This window comes from Macaca fascicularis, chromosome 8 (genome assembly GCF_037993035.2).
Source record: "Macaca fascicularis isolate 582-1 chromosome 8, T2T-MFA8v1.1".
NCBI classification, from domain to species: domain Eukaryota; kingdom Metazoa; phylum Chordata; class Mammalia; order Primates; family Cercopithecidae; genus Macaca; species Macaca fascicularis.
The window spans coordinates 138,384,397-138,399,005 of NC_088382.1; positions in this window are offsets into that span (position 1 = coordinate 138,384,397).

The window sequence follows — 14,609 nt, forward strand, 5'->3', positions numbered from 1 at the left end:
TTCCGTGGCAAATATTTACTCCTGAAAATGGATGTCAGATTTGGATACAGATGCTGGGATTCTGAACAGGGATACTTGGGTTGCAGAGTCCATTCACAATAGACTTACTGAAGGAGAACGTTGGACTCCCTGCTCTCCTCTGCTGGAAGGTCAGCTGCTGGCTCACACTCACTGAAAAAAAAAATGTGTTTTCTCTTTTTTTCTCTTGGTGCCAAAGTATTTAAAAGTTCCTTTAGAAGAATATGATTCTCCCCCAACCCCTACTCCCACCCATGGCCTCTGACCTTTTCTTGGGCTCCATTAAAGGCAACTTTACATACTACTGTTAGAAAACTTCACAGAAAGCAGGACTTTAAAGTTAAGCATTGTTAACTTATCTTTTGTCTTGACCTACTTACTAAAAATAAAATTTCAAGACCCTGAAAAATATAGCATCTTGCTTTGTTACTAGTCTATCTTGTCTTATTCATTTACTCATCCACTTATTCCATCATTCTTTCAATCAGCAAACATTCATTGGTCCACCTTGCAAGACAGTATTAGGTCTAATGAACATGATTATGGAGTGATGATGATGATGATGATGATGAATATTACAATGATGGTGTCAATCAAATGGATACCACTTCTCAGTCAACAGTGTACCCTATATACATTTCTGATTCTCACCACTGTCATTTCAAGCCTCATTATCTCCATTACATAGATGAGAAAACATTTATTTATTTATTTATTTATTTATTTATTTATTTATTTATTACAGTGGGCTCTGACTATGTTGTCCAGGCTGGACTCAAACTCCTAGGCTCAAATGATCCAACTGCCTCTACATTTTAAGTTGCTGGGACTATAGGCAAGTGCTGTTACACCCAGAAAGAAAACTTTTATAGTCACACAAGAATTGAGTAAAGCAAAGATTTCAACTCACATCTCTTGCTCCAATGACTATATTTTTTCACTATATGTAAAGAGATATAATAAAGAATGGCAGCCCTTGTCCTAAAAACACTCACAGTCAAATAGCATAAACAAAAAAAAAATGCACAGAAATAGTGGTAATAACTAGAAAAAATACAGTGATTAAAATCATACTTATTTCAAGTGTAAACAAATATTCAATTATATTCTATAATTATATGTTTTTTTTTCCTTAAATGTATACTTTTCATTTTACTCAGGGAACCCTTCTTGGTATTTCAGGAAATAATTTCTTATTCTTGCTCCACAGTCTTTAATTTTTCCTGTTTCTCATGTTTTAATTCATGAATAAAGTCACTGTTCTCCAGGAATTCATTTCTTGCCTCAGCCCTCAACGACTTCCTTTAGTACAGCACTTACACACTATACTACACAATTCGAACCCTGTGTCATTTTGCTTTTTATTTTTTATTTCTTCACTCAATAGCAATCACAGTGTGATGGGCCAGAAATAATCATAACATATTACATTTTTAGATTTTAGATTGTATTCTCAAACATTATGTCATATAAGCTTTGAGTTAACTCTGTAAAGTAGCTTTGGTGACCCATGCCGCACATGTAAGGAAGTAAGGCTCAGAGCATCCAGGTAATTTGCCAAGATCATAAACTGATAATAACTTATTGATAAAGCTGCGAATAGTGAATAAGTCAATACATGTAAAACTCTAGAAATTGTGCCAGAGATGTAGTAAATAATAAATGTTAAGTATACAAGTAGAAATTCAGGAACATGAACCGAGGTTTCCTACAAGTTCTATTTTGCCTACAACACAACTATGTATAAGTTTCCAACTTGCCCAAAACCTGTTGCTTATTTTCAAATTCTATTTCCTAGAACCTTAATTGTCTGCTTTTTACATGATGTATCAGATTTTATCAGAGAATGCTAACATATGAATATTGTTTGCCATTCTCATGACCAACACACATGATAGGAAAGATTAATCAATCTTGGGACTCTGTGAGTACCATATGTAGCCATAGAACATCTCTCCATACAGCAGTCTAGGAATATACTACCAAACCAAACTACTATTATTGTCTTGTTACTTAAAATCTACCTATACCTAGACTGGAGGACTGCAGTGTCAATTTAAGCTTTGTGATTCCAGTTGTTTAATAAGTTTGGCAGATCTGGATGGCCTTAACAATATCTGTAGTTACAGGAGTCTCTGACTTAAGAATATGAATTATTTGAAGGCAAAATCTATATCTTATATTTCTTTGTACCTCAAAAGTTTCTCAAGTTATAATTAGGTGCATAATAACAGTTCAAAGTGTTCTTAATGAGGAACAAAATAAAGTAAAATAAAATAGAGATTTTTCATTCAATAGCAATCAACAGATACTTATTGAACGCCAGTGTATGGCAAATCCTGGTTAGAATTTAGAAATACAAGATGTTCTCTACCTACATACAGCTTACCTAGAAGCAAATATTGACTAAATAATCTCAGAAGTTCATAATTTAATAGCATAACAAAGAGGAGTTGCTGCTATCACAGAATAGATTGTTTCAAGCAAACATTCATGTCAATATATGAGTATAAATGGTGGGTGCTTTGTGAAAACATGATTGTAATTCTTGTGAAAAAATGACTATAAAGGAATGTTTTGACAAAATGGGGATGTTTGAAGTCATTTACAAGGCAACCAAGAAATTTAGCATGGGAAGGGGCAAGATTCCATAAAGACACTCCCCTAAAGGCAGTTCTCAGTTTCTAAATTATGCTGGGCCAAGAAGCCAGACAAAAGGTGGTCAGCTCCTTTCCACTCAGAGACACCATCCTCTATGGAGGAAGCTGTTTCTCTTTCTCTTCTGCCTGTTAAAAACCCCTGCTCAAAAACAAAACAAAAAACAGTAAGGGAGGCACAGAACTCTCAGCAGTCTTATAAGACAAGGGAGAATTAAATTTGTGTTCAGAAGTGAGTTAAGACTTTCTCTAGTGTTTTTACACGAAGAGACTTGACAATTCCTAGGATGCATGAAGGCAAAGGTCAAGTAGAAAGTGGCAACTAAGACACTAAAACAGAATAAAACATAAGCTAAATCATGGTGCTTGGAAGACAAAAACTGCAGTTCCATTTTTAGTAAAGAGAAAGAAGCTTAGTAAACACTAGATATTCAGTTAAGTTTCCTGAAAGATTACATCCTATGAATGAGGACAAACTGGAAATAGATCAGCCTTTATATGACTGAAAACCAGCGTTAAACTGTTCAATTCCTGATTGTCACAAGGTACTTCTCTCACTTTCTCAACCAATCGGAGAGAAAATTAAATCTTCCCCGAAAAATAAATAACATTTTTCAGAGTAGCTACTATTTTCCATAAACAATATTTGGCATTTAATAAAGAAAATACCAGGAATGCAAATAGTTAGAATCAAAAGTTGAAAACCAGGAGAAAAAAAAGAAGGCAATAGAGGCAGATCCAAAGGTGAACCAATTTTTAAATTATTTAAATCTCCAAATTTTGAAAATATTAAAAATTTTAAAATAACTGAATAGTATGTTTAAGAAACCAGATAATAAGATTGAGAATTTCATGTGACTATTAGAAGCCATAAAATAAAATGGAAATTTGGAACTGAAAATTCAAATAAATTTGTTATGATAAAAACACTAAACTGGTTAAGCAACAGTATAGATGCAGTAAAATAAAGTAATTTAAGTAGTGGTTAGGTCTGTTGAAATTTTCCAGTTGTACAACAAGGACAAAATGAGAATAAAAAGTGGAAAATAAAAAATTCTGAAAATAAATTTTTTAATGAAAATTAAAAGTGAGAAGAAAAAATAAAATTACATAACAGACATGAGAGATAGTGAAAAGATCTGCTATATTTATAATTGGAGACCCAGAAAGAGAAAAGAAATAATACATGTCAGAAGCAATATGTGTGATCATATTGGCTGATTTTTTGAAAGTTATGAAAGTCATCAAACCACAGATTCAACAGCCAACCACAAACCCCAAAAACCTAATAAAGAATGAAATTGTTAAAAAACAAAAACGAAAGAAAAATCTTAAAAGCAGCAAGAAATAAAAATAAACTATCAGAAAAGATTAAACAATAACACTGAGAACCAAAATCTCGTGGGCACTGTTTACCAAAAAAGCAAGTATCATCAGGAACTCCAAAATACAAGCAAGTGAAGGCAAATCACCAGTAGCCTGAATAGAATCAGCAACTAACTAGAAGAAGAAGAAGGAAACAATGGGGTGAAAGCAAGGAGAATAGAATACTGGATAGCAAGGTAGGGGCCACGGTCTTTGGCCCTTGAAGATTTGCTGAAAAAATCAACTGGCAAAAGGCTGATTAATTGAAGAAAAAGTATTCAAATTTATTTAAAGTTTATACATTGGAGTCTTCACCATGAAGATCCAACTCTCCAGTGGGATACAGAAGCTGGCATACCATCTCGGAGTTAGAGAAAAAAATGTGGGATTGGAGCATGACAAAAAGAGGTTATGGTGGTAAATCAAGTTTTAATGGCAAGGCAGACTGTAGAAGCAGGAGAGGCTCCATTCAGACCTAGGAGGTCACAGGCAGGCGTGGCTGGGAGGGACAGAGAAGACTTGGCTGGTAAAGGTGCTCTTGTTATATAGATGAAAATTCACTGGTAGCTGCCCTCAGAGAGAATCGACGGTAAAATATTACTTTAGATCTGAAGGTGACGGAGTCAGTTAATCTTTCCTACATCTGGACAAGGGAAGGTCAGACTGCATTAATGCAGATTTTTTACAAATGTATATTTCCCAGCAGAAGATGACTTTGTAGGGCCATTTCTGTTTGCTGGCCCTCTAACAGGCATCTCAAAATATGTCAAAGAAATATGTCTTAGGTTAAGAGGCTTTTATTTCCTTCAGCAAAGTGGGGCAATTTGAAAACATCAGCTAAAACTTAAGGTATTCTTTACCACTCCAGCAAAGGGTGAGTGTGAAATGCCTGTTTTAAGGAGCTGGATTACTCTAGATTATATGGACTCTCAAAAGTCACCAGCCAGAGTTTGTCTTCAGAGCAAGGTTCCACAAGGTGAAATATATAGAAATTGAATCAAAATGGAACTGAATAACTGGAGAGAGAGAGAGAAGAGAAGGTGCAGATAAAAGCGGAGGAAGAGCAAAGAGCCATGAAATCCCTGAAGGCAGGCTCCCATAGTTTCGAACACTACTTAAAACAGCAGTAAAGGAGATGAAGTTAAAAGTGTTATCCTGAACTTTAATATTTTCTAAAAATTTATGTAAATTAACTTTACACAAAACCAACCAATAGAAAAATGTTGAAAACATATCCCATGCAAAGTGATCATAAGAAAAAAGTGGAACAAAAAACAGATATGAAATCCCTAGAAACAATAAAATTATACTAGAAAGTTGTGCACAATATAAAAATTATAATTTTATATTTAAAAACAAATGTCTTAACATTATAGAAGACATTAAAGAACTACATAAATAAAAGTCAGAAGAAAAATCAGATGTGAATTGGGAAATCTGAAGAAAATTTGAAAGAGAAATTTAAAAATATTAATATCAAAAATAAAGACTAAACTGGAAAGATACACTAGAGTGAATAAACAAAATAGAAAATACTCAAATATTTTGTTTTAACTTCCTATTGTATGAGATTTTGGCACCAACATAAGATAATGACTTGCCTCTGCATATGAGGTAAAACAACAGACACAGGCCTATGTAGTGATTTCTTGTAGAACAACACAGCAGAAAGCAAATCTCTGACAAACCACGTGGACGTGGCTTTTTCAGATGGTTGTCAAATCCCTGCGCACTATTGCTTGTTTATGGACGAGTGAAAGGCATAAAAATGTTAAGTTATATATACAGTTTCTCTACCTGTACATTCCAATACTGACCTTGTATAGTTGTTTTGAGGGCTAAGTATGACAAAAAGATGCAGTGGTTTGGAACTTAGATTTTAAAACTCAACAAATATGACTCTTCTGAACTGTGTGAACATAGGCACATGGCTGGATCTGAGCAATTTCATGTGCTAAAAGGGAATAATATCATCAGCCTTAATGCTGCATTATTGCATTTAGCATTATTTCTTTCTAAAGATGAAAGAAGACAGACATCATTATATTTAACAAAGTGCCTGGCACATATAAAATAGTCAGTATGTTATCTATCATTGTTATTACCTAATACTGTGCATAGTAAGCCCTGAACCTGCTCCTGGCACGTGGAGCTATGTACTATGTTCATGACATTCTGATAGAGGCAAACAAAGTAGTAGCTATTATAATGAATATATAAGTGTGATTTTTATTATTACATCCCTGTAGTTTTCGCAAGTAGTTTACTAAAAAGAAGTTCCAATTTTGACTTAGCATAGAGTTTTCTTTTATCCTGGGCATGTTATCTACCCAGCTTACCTTATTCTTTCTTTGAAACAGGAATCACGCTTGTTACTTGACTGGGATGTTGCAAGGACTTACATCTGAGAAGTACATCATCAAGCAATAGAGAAGATAAGGCTTAGAGAGAGAAGGGAAGCCCCTGTCAATTAGGAAAGGCAAAGGCTCTGTGGCACAGCATAGCCTAAGAATTTTGTTGGCATAGAATTCTAAATGTGAAAAGAATAAATGGAGTGACCGCTCCTCCCTACGAAAGAATCTTGTATACTCTTGTTTTAAAAGCACAAACATAATTATATCATATACCTATGTATAATGTAATTTTGCTACTTTGCTCTTCCAACTTCTCAAATCTTTGAATGCAGAGGTTTTTGGGGTTATTCCCTATGTATTATTTCCACTGATATGTTAATAGCTGCTCAGTGAATGTGTGTTGCTAAATAAGTGATAGGGTACAGACAAGCTGAAATTGCACATTTATGTTGCCATTGCACTGCTCAAAAAATTAAAAAAATTAGAATTAGCGTTGAAGAGAGTGCTCAGGCCCTAGACTAGGATTTCTTTACTGTGTAATAAACTTTATACAAACAATTAACCTCCCTGCTTCTCAATTTTCTCCTCTATAAAATTGGGTTATTACAAAATTCTTTGTAAGATACTATGGAGTTCAATTAGGATAAGTTAAATATTTGAAATCTGAAGCATTATGCAAATGTAAGGCATTATTATCATAATAATTATAACAATATTGTTTTTATTCTTAATTGCTACTCTTGAGTACTCTCTTGCTCTGCAGGTATCTCTCTTCCTGCCTTCCCCAGGGTGTTGGTATACCAGGATGCCTCTTTAGAAAAGAAATTATACGATTGACCTAAGGAAACAGAATTTTCCATCTTGGCATTTGCATAAAGGCCACACATTCATAGCCATATGCTGATTTAACCAGCAGCTTTCACACTTATGACCAAGTTTGCGACTTGTTCCCTGATATCTATTCTCCCTCTATTTCTTATTAATAGAACAAAATTTTAGCAGGGAATATGGCTACTCAGAATAAAGATTACCTTTCTCAGCTTCTTTGCGGCTGTGATTATGTGTCTAAACTTTGGTGCATATTTTGGTTAATGGAAATTCTTAAAGGGAGATTCTCTACTTTCTTCCTCCTTGCTGGAATGCAAACATGATTGTTGGATTTGAGCAGCCATGTTATGCCAGGAGTTGGGAACCATGCAGGCAGATAGTGGTCCTTAGCACTACAGAGCTCTATACCAAACTAGATTTCTGTTAGACTCTACAAGAAAGTAAGCAGCACAGAGAGTTTCTTCATGTATTCTTCATTTCCCATACCCCATTATAAGTGCTTTTACTGTAATCTGGAATCAGTTGTACTAACCTACTGCACATACCTAGATTCTATGGATACCCTATTCCAGGACTGATAACTTTAGCCCAGATAACTTGCAGTAAGATTTATAAGAACAACCACTGGGACAGGGCGGAGCAAGATGGCCGAATAGGAACAGCTCCAGTCTCCAACTCCCAGCATGAGCGACACAGAAGACCGGTGATTTCTGCATTTTCAACTGAGGTACTGGGTTCATCTCACTAGAGAGTGCCGGACAATCGGTGCTGGTCAGCTGCTGCAGCCCGACCAGCGAGAGCTGAAGCAGGGCGAGGCATCGCCTCACCTGGGAAGTGCAAGGGGAAAGGGAATCCCTTTTCCTAGCCAGGGGAACTGAGACACACAACACATGGAAAATCGGGTAACTCCCACCCCAATACTGCGCTTTAAGCAAACAGGCACACCAGGAGATCATATCCCACACCTGGCCGGGAGGGTCCCACACCCACGGAGCCTCCCTCATTGCTAGCACAGCAGTCTGTGATCTAACCGCAAGGCAGCAGCGAGGCTAGGGGAGGGGTGCCCGCCATTGCTGAGGCTTAAGTAGGTAAACAAAGCCGCTGGGAAGTTCCAACTGGGTGGAGCTCACAGCAGCTCAAGGAAACCTGCCTGTCTCTGTAGACCCCACCTCTGGGGACAGGGCACAGATAAACAACAACAAAAGCAGCAGAAACCTCTGCAGACGCAAAGGACTCTGTCTGACAGCTTTGAAGAGAGCAGTGGATCTCCCAACATGGAGGTTGAGATCTGAGAAGGGACAGACTGCCTGCTCAAGTGGGCCCCTGACCCCTGAGTAGCCTAACTGGGAGACATCCCCCACTAGGGGCAGTCTGACACCCCACACCTCACAAAGTGGAGTACGCCCCTGAGAGGAAGCCTCCAAAGCAAGAAACAGACAGGTACACTCGCTGTTCAGAAATATTCTATCTTCTGCAGCCTCTGCTGCTGACACCCAGGCAAACAGGGTCTGGAGTGGACCTCAAGTAATCTCCAACAGACCTACAACTGAGGGTCCTGACTGTTAAAAGGAAAACGATCAAACAGGAAGGACACCTACACCAAAACCCCATCAGTACGTCACCATCACCATCAAAGACCAGAGGCAGATAAAACCACAAAGATGGGGAAAAAGCAGGGCAGAAAAGCTGGAAATTCAAAAAATAAGAGCGCATCTCCCACGGCAAAGGAGCGCAGCTCATCGCCAGCAACGGATCAAAGCTTGACAGAGAATGACTTTGACGAGATGAGAGAAGAAGGCTTCAGTCCATCAAACTTCTCAGAGCTAAAGGAGGAATTACGTACCCAGCGCAAAGAAACTAAAAATCTTGAAAAAAAAAGTGGAAGAATTGATGGCTAGAGTAATTAATGCAGAGAAGGTCATAAACGAAATGAAAGAGATGAAAACCATGACAAGAGAAATACGTGACAAATGCACAAGCTTCAGTATCCGACTCGATCAACTGGAAGAAAGAGTATCAGCGATTGAGGATCAAATGAACAAAATGAAGCGAGAAGAGAAACCAAAAGAAAAAAGAAGAAAAAGAAATGAACAAAGCCTGCAAGAAGTATGGGATTATGTAAAAAGACCAAATCTACGTCTGATTGGGGTGCCTGAAAGTGAGGGGGAGAACGGAACCAAGTTGGAAAACACTCTTCAGGATATCATCCAGGAGAACTTCCCCAACCTAGTAGGGCAGGCCAACATTCAAATCCAGGAAATACAGAGAACGCCACAAAGATACTCCTCAAGAAGAGCAACTCCAAGACACATAATTGCCAGATTCACCAAAGTAGAAATGAGGAAAAAAATCTTAAGGGCAGTGAGAGAGAAAGGTCGGGTTACCCACAAAGGGAAGCCCTTCAGACTAACAGCAGATCTCTCGGCAGAAACTCTACAAGCCAGAAGAGAGTGGGGGACAATATTCAACATTCTTAAAGAAAAGAATTTTAAATCCAGAATTTCATATCCAGCCAAACTAAGTTTCATAAGTGAAGGAGAAATAAAATCCTTTACAGATAAGCAAATGCTTAGAGATTTTGTCACCACTAGGCCTGCCTTACAAGAGACTCTGAAGGAAGCACTCAACATGGAAAGGAACAATCGGTACCAGCCATTGCAAAAACATGCCAAAATGTAAAGACCATCGAGGCTAGGAAGAAAGTGCATCAACTAACGAGCAAAATAACCAGGTAATATCATAATGGCAGGATCAAGTTCATACATAACAATATTAACCTTAAATGTAAATGGACTAAATGCTCCAATTAAAAGACACAGACTGGCAAACTGGATAAAGAGTCAAGACCCATCAGTCTGCTGTATTCAGGAGACCCATCTCACACGCAGAGACATACATAGGCTCAAAATAAAGGGATGGAGGAAGATTTACCAAGCAAATGGAGAACAAAAAAAAGCGGGGGTTGCAATACTAGTCTCTGATAAAACAGACTTTAAACCATCAAAGATCAAAAGAGACAAAGAAGGCCATTACATAATGGTAAAGGGATCAATTCAACAGGAAGAGATAACTATCCTAAATATATATGCACCCAATACAGGAGCACCCAGATTCATAAAGCAAGTCCTTAGAGACTTACAAAGAGACTTAGACTCCCATACAATAATAATAGGAGACTTCAACACTCCACTGTCAACATTAGACAGATCAACGAGACAGAAAGTTAACAAGGATATCCAGGAATTGAACTCATCTCTGCAGCAAGCAGACCTAATAGACATCTATAGAACTCTCCACCCCAAGTCAACAGAATATACATTCTTCTCAGCACCACATCACACTTATTCCAAAATTGACCACATAATTGGAAGTAAAGCACTCCTCAGCAAATGTACAAGAACAGAAATTATAACAAACTGTCTCTCAGACCACAGTGCAATCAAACTATAACTCAGGACTAAGAAACTCAATCAAAACCGCTCAACTACATGGAAACTGAACAACCTGCTCCTGAATGACTACTGGGTACATAACGAAATGAAGGCAGAAATAAAGATGTTCTTTGAAACCAATGAGAACAAAGATACAACATACCAGAATCTCTGGGACACATTTAAAGCAGTGTGTAGAGGGAAATTTATAGCACTAAATGCCCACAAGAGAAAGCAGGAAAGATCTAAAATTGACACTCTAACATCACAATTAAAAGAACTAGAGAAGCAAAAGCAAATGCATTCAAAAGCTAGCAGAAGGCAAGAAATAACTAAGATCAGAGCAGAACTGAAGGAGATAGAGACACAAAAAACCCTCCAAAAAAGCAATGAATCCAGGAGTTGGTTTTTTGAAAAGATCAACAAAATTGACAGACTGCTAGCAAGACTAATAAAGAAGAGAACAGAGAAGAATCAAATAGACGCAATAAAAAATGATAAAGGGGATATCACCACTGACCCCACAGAAATACAAACTACCATCAGAGAATACTATAAACACCTCTATGCAAATAAACTAGAAAATCTAGAAGAAATGGATAATTTCCTGGACACTTACACTCTTCCAAGACTAAACCAGGAAGAAGTTGAATCCCTGAATAGACCAATAGCAGGCTCTGAAATTGAGGCAATAATTAATAGCCTACCAACAAAAAAAAGTCCAGGACCAGATGGATTCACAGCTGAATTCTACCAGAGGTACAAGGAGGAGTTGGTACCATTCCTTCTGAAACTATTCCAATCAATAGAAAAAGAGGGAATCCTCCCTAACTCATTTTATGAGGCCAACATCATCCTGATACCAAAGCCTGGCAGAGACACAACAAAAAAAGAGAATTTTAGACCAATATCCCTGATGAACATCGATGCAAAAATCCTCAATAAAATACTGGCAAACCGGGTTCAGCAGCACATCAAAAAGCTTATCCACCATGATCAAGTGGGCTTCATCCCTGGGATGCAAGACTGGTTCAACATTCACAAATCAATAAACATAATCCAGCATATAAACAGAACCAAAGACAAGAACCACATGATTATCTCAATTGATGCAGAAAAGGCTTTTGACAAAATTCAACAGCCCTTCATGCTAAAAACGCTCAATAAATTCGGTATTGATGGAACGTATCTCAAAATCATAAGAGCTATTTATGACAAACCCACAGCCAATATCATACTGAATGGGCAAAAACTGGAAAAATTCCCTTTGAAAACTGGCACAAGACATGGATGCCCTCTCTCACCACTCCTATTCAACATAGTGTTGGAAGTTCTGGCTAGGGCAATCAGGCAAGAGAAAGAAATCAAGGGTATTCAGTTAGGAAAAGAAGAAGTCAAATTGTCCCTGTTTGCAGATGACATGATTGTAAATTTAGAAAACCCCATTGTCTCAGCCCAAAATCTCCTTAAGCTGATAAGCAACTTCAGCAAAGTCTCAGGATACAAAATTAATGTGCAAAAATCACAAGAATTCTTATACACCAGTAACAGACAAACAGAGAGCCAAATCAGGAATGAACTTCCATTCACAATTGCTTCAAAGAGAATAAAATACCTAGGAATCCAACTTAGAAGGAATATAAAGGACCTCTTCAAGGAGAACTACAAACCACTGCTCAGTGAAATAAAAGAGGACACAAACAAATGGGAGAACATACCATGCTCATGGATAGGAAGAATCAATATCGTGAAAATGGCCATACTGCCCAAGGTTATTTATAGATTCAATGCCATCTCCATCAAGCTACCAATGAGTTTCTTCACAGAATTGGAAAAAACTGCTTTAAAGTTCATATGGAACCAAAAAAGAGCCTGCATCTCCAAGACAATCCTAAGTCAAAAGAACAAAGCTGGAGGCATCACGCTACCTGACTTCAAACTATACTACAAGGTTACAGTAACCAAAACAGCATGGTACTGGTACCAAAACAGAGATATAGACCAATGGAACAGAACAGAGTCCTCAGAAATAATACCACACATCTACAGCCATCTGATCTTTGACAAACATGAGAGAAACAAGAAATGGGGAAAGGATTCCCTATTTAATAAATGGTGCTGGGAAAATTGGCTAGCCATGAGTAGAAAGCTGAAACTGGATCCTTTCCTTACTCCTTATACAAAAATTAATTCAAGATGGATTAGAGACTTAAATGTTAGACCTAATACTATAAAAACCCTAGAGGAAAACCTAGGTAGTACCATTTAGGACATAGGCATGGGCAAAGACTTCATGTCTAAAACACCAAAAGCAACGGCAGCAAAAGCCAAAATTGACAAATGGGATCTAATTAAACTAAAAAGCTTCTGCACAGCAAAAGAAACTACCATCAGAGTGAACAGACAACCTACAGAATGGGAGAAAATTTTTGCAATCTACTCATCTGACAAAGGGCTAATATCCAGAACCTACAAAGAACTCAAACAAATTTACAAGAAAAAAACAAACGACCCCATCAAAAAGTGGGCAAAGGATATGAACAGACATTTCTCAAAAGAAGACATGCATACAGCCAACAGACACATGAAAAAATGCTCATCATCACTGGCCATCAGAGAAATGCAAATCAAAACCACAATGAGATACCATCTCACACCAGTTAGAATGGCGATCATTAAAAAGTCAGGAAACAACAGGTGCTGGAGAGGATGTGGAGAAATAGGAACACTTTTACACCGTTGGTGGGATTGTAAACTAGTTCAACCATTATGGAAAACAGTATGGCGATTCCTCAAGGATCTAGAACTAGAAGTACCATATGACCCAGCCATCCCATTACTGGGTATATACCCAAAGGATTATAAATCATGCTGCTATAAAGACACATGAACATGTATGTTTATTGCAGCACTATTCACAATAGCAAAGACTTGGAATCAACCCAAATGTCCATCAGTGACAGACTGGATTAAGAAAATGTGGCACATATACACCATGGAATACTATGCAGCCATAAAAAAGGATGAGTTCGTGTCCTTTGTAGGGACATGGATGCAGCTGGAAACCATCATTCTTAGCAAACTATCACAAGAACAGAAAACCAAACACTGCATATTCTCACTCATAGGTGGGAACTGAACAATGAGATCACTTGGACTCGGGAAGGGGGACATCACACAGCGGGGCCTATCATGGGGAGGGGGGAGGGGGGAGGGATTGCATTGGGAGTTATACCTGATGTAAATGACGAGTTGATGGGTGCTGACAAGTTGATGGGTGCAGCACAGCAACATGGCACAAGTATACATATGTAACAAACCTGCATGTTATGCACATGTACCCTAGAACTTAAAGTATAATAATAATAAAAAAATAAATAAATAAATAAATAAAAAATATTTATAAGAACATTTCAAAAATAGTCTTTTGCATACACCAAGTAGTTTTGGTTAGAGAAAACAAAACCTTTGGCATAGCAACTGCATTTGTAGGAAGTTACCTTCTTAAAATTGTTTATCTATGGACAGATATGCTGCTATTAGTAGGGAATGGCTTCAGGGGAAAGGTTACAGAAGGGTGGAGAGGGCCTGGGCTTTTGGGTTCCAGGGGTACGGAAGTCAGCTGAGCTGAGAGTAGTTCCCAATAGACAGAGTGTCCATGGATCAAACCCTTTTATGAAGCTGGAGGCACCAGCACTGGTCCAGGATGCGCAGCTGTGAAGTTGTGAATATATGTATTTGGTCTTTTTCCTTGTTTGCTGGCATACAGCTCTTAAAACCCTTGGAATCTTCAAAGTGATAAGTGTCTTTTTGTATGCTAACGAGTTAACTAATGGCTGGCAGCCTCTAGGTGGCTTCTGGATAAGGGCTGGTCATCAGGAAGATCAAAGCCAGATTACAGGGTTGGGACAGTCAGTCCTACTCTGCAACTACCATGGAGACAGGCTGAAGGTTAA